Source organism: Lissotriton helveticus (genome assembly GCF_964261635.1).
Source record: "Lissotriton helveticus chromosome 1_1 unlocalized genomic scaffold, aLisHel1.1 SUPER_1_unloc_29, whole genome shotgun sequence".
Taxonomy (NCBI): domain Eukaryota; kingdom Metazoa; phylum Chordata; class Amphibia; order Caudata; family Salamandridae; genus Lissotriton; species Lissotriton helveticus.
This window is the reverse complement of record NW_027611669.1, coordinates 1,035,378-1,043,142: the sequence shown is the minus strand read 5'-3', so window position 1 is coordinate 1,043,142 and position 7,765 is coordinate 1,035,378.

Below are 7,765 nucleotides of genomic sequence, written 5' to 3'. Positions count from 1 at the left end.
CCTGCATACCAAACCGTCTTCAGGCCAGGTTCATCTACAACGGACAACATTTCAGCTCTCGCCTACTTAATAGATCAGTCAGGGTAGAAAAACTCGCCTTCTCTCTTTGCATGTTTTGTGAATTAGTCTGCTGCTTTTGACGGAGTCAATCGGAGTCTTTTGTGGATGAAACTGCAAAAATGGAAAATACCGGCAAACCTGTTGAAAGCCATAATCAGTCTTTACACAGGAACTTGGGTACGGGTAAAAATACGCGACAAATTCAGCCACTAAAAAGATTCCAACAGAGAGAGGGTTAAAGCAAGGCTGCATATTGGCTCCTCTGATTTTTAATCTTTATATGGCAGACCTTGGAAAAATGATATCTAATGCTAATCTTTTACCCCCCAAATTCAGCCTAAATAGATTATGTTTAATGCAGTACGCAGACAATATGGTGTTTACTGAACCACACAAAAATAGGCATGCAAAGATTACTAGATGCACTAAACCTTTACAACAACAACAACGAATTACGAATGAACGCAGGAGAAACAAAGGTAGTGATATTTGGGAAATATACCAACAAAATCTGGCTGGGTAATCTAAAAATAGTAACGGTGACCAAATACAACTACCTGACGGTGTGGCTGATGAGCAACGGGAAACCGACAGCACACATTGCTTCAGTTGAAACAAAAGCCAAAGCAGTAACTTTCGCTCGCTCTGTGCAAACTGTACTCCAAGCTTCGCAGCCCGTTGACCAAAGCAATTAGAAAGGTTATAAATGCCAAATTCCTCCCGGCAATCACATATGGTCAGATAGCATTCCCAGCAGCTTTCATTAACACTATGTAACATGCTAATTGTCGCGCATTTAAACAAATCTTTCAGATTCCAGCCGACGCTCGCAATGCTCTGGTGCGATTGCAATTTGGACTGAATGAACAGAGATATGAGCATTGGGCCTCAATGGTGCAGTTCCATCGAGGGGTTTGCGGAGCCCCCCCGCCCCGCACACAATGAAGTCAATTCTAAATATCTATTTTATGAAAGGAATCAACCCGTGGCGTGAAGGCCTGCATACTGCCTGTAGTGAATTGAACCTCGACATGACCAAACTGCAGGTTTTACTCACCAGCCTGGTATCCTAAAGCCCATACTGAAAAAACAAGTATGATTATTATCAAAGGAAGAGGACTTGAAGGAACTGAATTCATCCAGTAGTACTATTGTGATACTTGCAAGTTCCTATGAAGACCATCTACGGCAGCCATACCTTGACACGCCATTAAACAAGACGATTTTAAAACGCATTTTTATGGTGAGACTTATGGTCTTGCCGATCAAAGACATCAACAGGAGCTGGAAAGCCTTAGCGGCAATAACAACTTGCATGTCCTTGTTTGTTATACGCACAACGCACTTTATTGAAACCCTTGTTCCTAAAACAGGATGTCGGACCTGTACTGAAGCTATGAAACTTCTTTTTAATATTAAGACTCCAATGGAATTGGCAAGGTTTGCATATAAAGCTAAAGAACTCTTAGGTAAAGCCGGCACATCGCACCTTTGAAATTAAATAACTTGGCGCGAAGAACTCTTGCTTCATTTAGGATTGTACATCTTTTACTTTATTGAAATTAAATCATCTACGTATATTTAGTATTCAGTTTAATTATGCCACTGTCGGACTTATGTATTTTACCATAACACCGAAACTTTTACTTAAAATATGGCTTGAACATTCCGAAGATAATTAAGAATGCATTTTATAAGTTGGTGACTCTATCCCTCCCCTGCAAGACTTGCAAAGTTTGCACACAAGAGGCAGGATGTATGGAAATTGATTTATTGGCTTTATACCAGTACCTTATTGATTTTATCTGTTTTTAAGCCCCGTTCGTAAAAAGCATCTTGTTTGTTTTAGCAGATACAATATATCAAAACTCACTAAGTATGTATTAACTGTAACGAAGTAAGTGAGATTTTATTTGAAAATTTAGTAAACAATTTTTATTAATTGACACAATAAACTACTCATACTCATACTCACTGATTCACAATGATTTCTTATGGTGGGTGTGTGGGTTGTGAGACAAGAAGGGTCACACAATATTGTACAAATATATGATACAGTTATTTGATTGTCCACCGCTGTCGTTCCTGTATGGCGCTGACGTCGCACTGAATATACCACTATGTTTTGCTGCTGAAAAATGCTTTTGTAATGCAACTAAGAAAATGTCAATAAATATATTTAAAAAAACAAAAAAAAGAATGTTGTGAATAAGCTCTCATCCCCCCTCATTTTACCCTAATCGCCTTGATCTCACTCTCACACCTCAATTTACATCCTGCGTGTCTCCAACACCACCGAGCCCTCCCAGACCTTTTACAATCTCTCCCCAACCAGTCCCCTTACCTAACATCACCAGAGCCTTCACCAACAACAGGCCCTACACTCACACCTCCACGGCCCACGTTCTGTTACACCACAGATCCAACACCGCTGTAACTTCTCCCGCTCTTCTGCTCCATCTCCATCCAATGTTACTACCCTGTAGGTCTCATCCAAGCTGGCCATCAGTACATACCAAGTCCAAGAATCCACCAACCTTGGATCCTATACCACACACCTCATGTATCCTCTCATCACTGTCATCCTACCCACAGCACTCATGCCCCTCTATTCTCCCCCCCACCTTGACTCCCTTCTCACCCTAAGATTAGCCTCCCTCAAGACCCCCATGTCTCACTCACTCCCCCTGACCATAATAACACTGCATCGGATCAACCAGCTCTCCAACGAGAACTCTTCTCCCAACCGGAACTCTCACCCCAAACCTTAACCAACTGTCACCACACTGATTTGGATGCTCACCTCGATGAGATCTCGACCTATCTGTGCCACCTCACGGATAACCTTCAGAAACGGACAACCATCACTATCGAGGATCTACCCAGGCTCAGACGCACTAGTACCCTAGGGTCCTCATCTAACTCCCAAACAAGCCCATCTCTTGCCCCAGACCCCCTCAATGCGCATCTTAAATCAAAAACTTTACCTCTCCCAAATGCCTCCTCACGTCCAGAAGACCGAAGGCGGATCTATCTAATAGTGACATCCGCAACCTACTCCTCATATACCAGCCCAATAGCCTAGAACAAGACCTTCCTGGGTCAAATCCAAGCCCATCAAGCTAACCCCTACAGAGAATCCACATACAACCACAGAGGTATAAATAGTGACAACCTCAAGCACTTGACACCCCCGGAATCCCTCCAGCCAATCTACTAACCAATTGAAATGCATACTTCTTTACTGCAGATCGGCTAGTAAACATGCCCCTGATATCTACAATCTCTTCCTTACAAATGAGCCTGATATCATGATCCTCTCAGAAACCTGGCTAAACCACTCCAGTACTCCTATACTTGACCTACTAGACCCCCCAGCCACAACATAAGTTGATCTGACAGAACTTTGAAGCAGGTCGCTAACCCATGCATTCAGTAAGACACAATTAATTACTCACTTATATTGTCAGTCACACACCTAATAAATCATCCATCCTGACTCTTATTCACCCATTCATTCTCCAAAACACCTTGGCATATATATATAAAACATATTTACATTTTATAGAAACATATCGTCACTGGATGATGTCATCAGTGATGTCATTTGAGATGTCATCAGTAATGTCATCAGTGATGTCACTGACCATGTCATGAATGATGTAATATGTGATGTCATCAGCAGTGCATTGCGGTGGCGCGAGTTATAGTTAGCTAAACTAGCTATAACAGGGGAATTTCTATCGTTTTCTATGAGTGAAATGTCCAACTAACTATAATGTCCCTGAAACCTATGGTTTTTTCAGTGAATTTCTAAGGTTATTGAAATGCATAATTTCTGACTATAACGTCCCTGAAACCTATGGTTTTTTCAGTGAATTTCAAAGGTTTTTTAAATGCTAATTTCTAATTATAATGTTCCTTAAGCCTATTTTTTTGTGTTTTTAAATTATCAACCCATTCTCAACCTGGTAAAAACCGCAAATCTCACCAGTTTTCCATCTATACCTTCTGCCAAAAAAAATCGCCACAAACATGACCCACAACAAACGCTAATGATATGCAAAGTAAACGTTCCTGTGGAAACCACAAACGAAAACACCCCTTCCTCATATTTTCAACGACCAGCCAAATCTGCAATGCAATCCAAAAACAGGCGACAGGCCGAGTTACCAGTAACAAATTAACATCAACCTTTAACTGGTGTAAGGAATTTGACTCTCTACTGCGTGAATTGGACCCAACTCACAGCCACATCTAAACACCAACACGTGATACACGTTGCTACTGATCATGCAATTCCGACACCCAACAAGGCCACAACACCCAGCGCCACCACCTCCAGAACATCCCCCCCGGACCACCCCCTCTACTACCATAGAGGCAGCGCAAAACAGGACAACGGACCTTCCCAAAATGCCATGGCCCCTCAGCCGCACAATAGCTGAATGTGGGGAGATGTGGCAACCAAATATGTGTGAAGGACGCGAGTCGCACATCAATAATAATGCACAAAATGCCAAGTGTACAGGTGATATGCTGCAAAGACCCCACTATGCAAAGCACAAACCTCTCCATGTGGAGATATAGTATTGTACTTGTGTAGTGCACAGTGGACGAAACCATGTTACCTCAAGTAATGGGGAAGATCTCGGTCATGTAGCTGGAAGCGGAAGCGGAGTAGGCTGGTCCAACGTATGCCACTCAAGCATAGGAGTGTGAATAAATTGGCCAGGCCCTGGGCGTGGTTTACTTGTGGGAAGACCAATAACTCTGCCAGAGCGGCGACGCTCACCCTGCCACTTGGCTGCCGCCATGACCGCGGGCCTCCTCGACACAGGCACTCTGCGAACCCAGCAGCACATCTCCGCAGACTTATGTCTGTATCGACTACTGCCTCCGATCTAAACTGCGGACAGTCGGGCTCACAATTCAGATGCAGTGGTGATTGGAGATGACGCACTCCAATACGCTGTGCAGCTCAACTCAACGCCACGTGGCTGTGCACCCATCCTGACCACTGCCTCCGGACTACACTGGGGTTACCACGGTTGTGAGAAGTTAGCCTGGCATATGATGTCCACTATTCTAGTGCGCACCTTGCACCAGTCTAATCTACCATTATTGATGGTGGGTGTAAAGCCAACCTTATAGACAAGCTATCCTAGTGGTAGCATGGACCAGCAGTCTTAGGCTAAGACTTCAGAGAGCATGTGAAGCAAGCTGTTTTACCAATTATAATCCCTTCAATACCAAATGAAAGAGCACCACACAAGGTATATATCAAATATATATGTATTTATTTCTAACACAGACCCTCTGCACTCTTTATGAGGTCAAAGTGCATCACAAGTTACTCAATTAGCATACAATAAGTTGCACAAATACAGTTATGCCCCAGGGGCCTCACAAACCATATACTAAAGAAGTGGTATAAGAACCACGTAAGAGTTAGACAGCAGACCTAGGGCCTGTAGAATCGCTGGGGCTACACTAAACAACCAAAGGTTAGGAAGTAGGAGGCCCATGGGAGACGCGTGCAGTGTCTAAACACAGTCGAGTTTCCATCTATATATATAAAAACGAATATATATCTGTCTGTCTGTCTGTTTGTCCTTTATGCATTACTACACCATTCATCCGAACACCATGAAACTTTGGGAAGTTGTTGAGTACACTCCCGCAAAGGTTTCTGGCATAAATTTATTTTAAATATCGGCCCCCCAGGGCCCTCATAATCTTTCGAATACTGATGTGCGCACAAGACGGAAAAACAAAAAATTGTGTATCCACAAGCACTCGAATAAATAAATAGAATTAGAACAGCATTGATCCGATCGCGAGGAAAGTTTGGGAAGTTGTTGAGTACACTCCCGCGAAGGTTTCTGGCATAAAACTTTTTTAAATATCGGCCCCCAGAGCCCACATTATCTTTCGAATACTGATGTACGCACAAGACGGAAAAACAAAAAATCGTGTATCCACAAGCACTCAAATAAATAAATAGAATTAAAACAGCATTCATCCGATCACCAGGAAACTTTGGGAAGTTGTTGAGTACACTCCCGCGAAGGTTTCTGGCCTAAAAACTTTAAAAATATCGGCCCCCCCAGGGCCCCATAATCTTTCGAATACTGATGTACGCGCCAGATGGAAAAACAAAAAATCGTGTATCCACAAGCACTCGAATAAATAAATAGAATTAAAACAACACTTTGAAATGTTTCCCATATCATCATCATCATCATCAAAGCTTTATTTCGATATACAAAATATCATAAAAGCAGATAAAAAGTATAAAACCACAGTTCATTGACATTACATTTTCTTAAAAGATTATAATAAAAATCATTCATATTTCAATAAATATTTTAAAATACATATTAAACTTTTTACCAGCTTTGTGAAAATTTTTCTAAAAAGATACAGCTAGGACTAAGAACCTTTAATGGCCTTCAATCTAATCAGCCAGGCCCAACTAAGGAATTTGGCCACCCCACACACTAAGGTTGTACTAGTGTCGGCCTTGAGTATTCTGAGTGCAGAGGAGTGGCCCCTGGTTCCGAGTAACAGACACACAGGTTTGAGCCATTTCTGCCTGGGTTTTACATAGGCTGGGCATACAAAAAAGAGATGGGGGATGTTTTCAGTCACACCTTCGCAGATTGGGCATGCAGAAGAGGTTTGGTAAGGCGGCTTCCATTTGTTTCCCATATTAAAATGGATACGTTTAAAAAAAAAAATGACACAATGTAAATTGAATGTTATCATAACGAGTTTCCCTGAATTTCCTTTCTTCTGAGATCGCAGCAACGCGCGACGGGTAAGCTAGTTGACTTATAATGGGATACGAAGAAGTTACAAAGTTACTGTTTAAGGACACTTCCGGGTGGACTACGGTAAAACCCTTTTAGATTAGGACACTTTGAGAGTCAAGACCCATGGGAACACCGGAGTACTCGTGTTACCTCACCCAGGGAAGCCGGGTGCATAGGTGCCTTTTGGTGTCGGGTTTCGTCGTCGTTTTCTATGGAGAGATGCAAAGAAGTGCTGCAGGTGACCAGAGGAAAAGTGTCCGGGTGGACCGGTGATGTGAAGAACCTGAAAGCAGAGGGGACAGAGTATGGGTCACTAGCCAGTGACCAGGAAGGAACCAGGAAGGAACCAGGCGATGTTGCGTGCTTGACGGTGAAGAAGGGGAGTTTGTCTCTTCAGCCACGAGGTCCAGGAGGCATCGACGATGACCAGGAGCTGGATACGAGCTGTCCCACGATGGATCTAGTTGACTGCAGTTCCGGTATCCGGATTCGACCCAACAAGCCTTGGTAACCGCAACCCATGCAGGATGTCAAGATTGGATCTGTAGCAGACCAGCAAGGTCTGTGATGCTTCTCCTTTGGAGGGAAGCTGCAGAAAGCCTGGAGCAATGAGGAAAGCAGTTTAGTTAAAAAATAAAGTCTTCGGGGGCTCCCTAGCCAACAGGCAAGGAACCAGGAAGACGCATTGAGCTGAAATGCAAGAGCAGGCCCCACGCAACACTCGTGGAGTGTGGAGGACTGAGCTTTCCTGTAAATGGCGCTCGGGTCTGGGGCTTCTCGTACCTCAATGCACAACTGCGAGGGTACCTCAGTAGTTGAGCTCTTAGCAAAATGCAGGATGTCCAGGGTGTCTAGTCCCAAATCTCTTGTGTCCGCCACGGGACTCA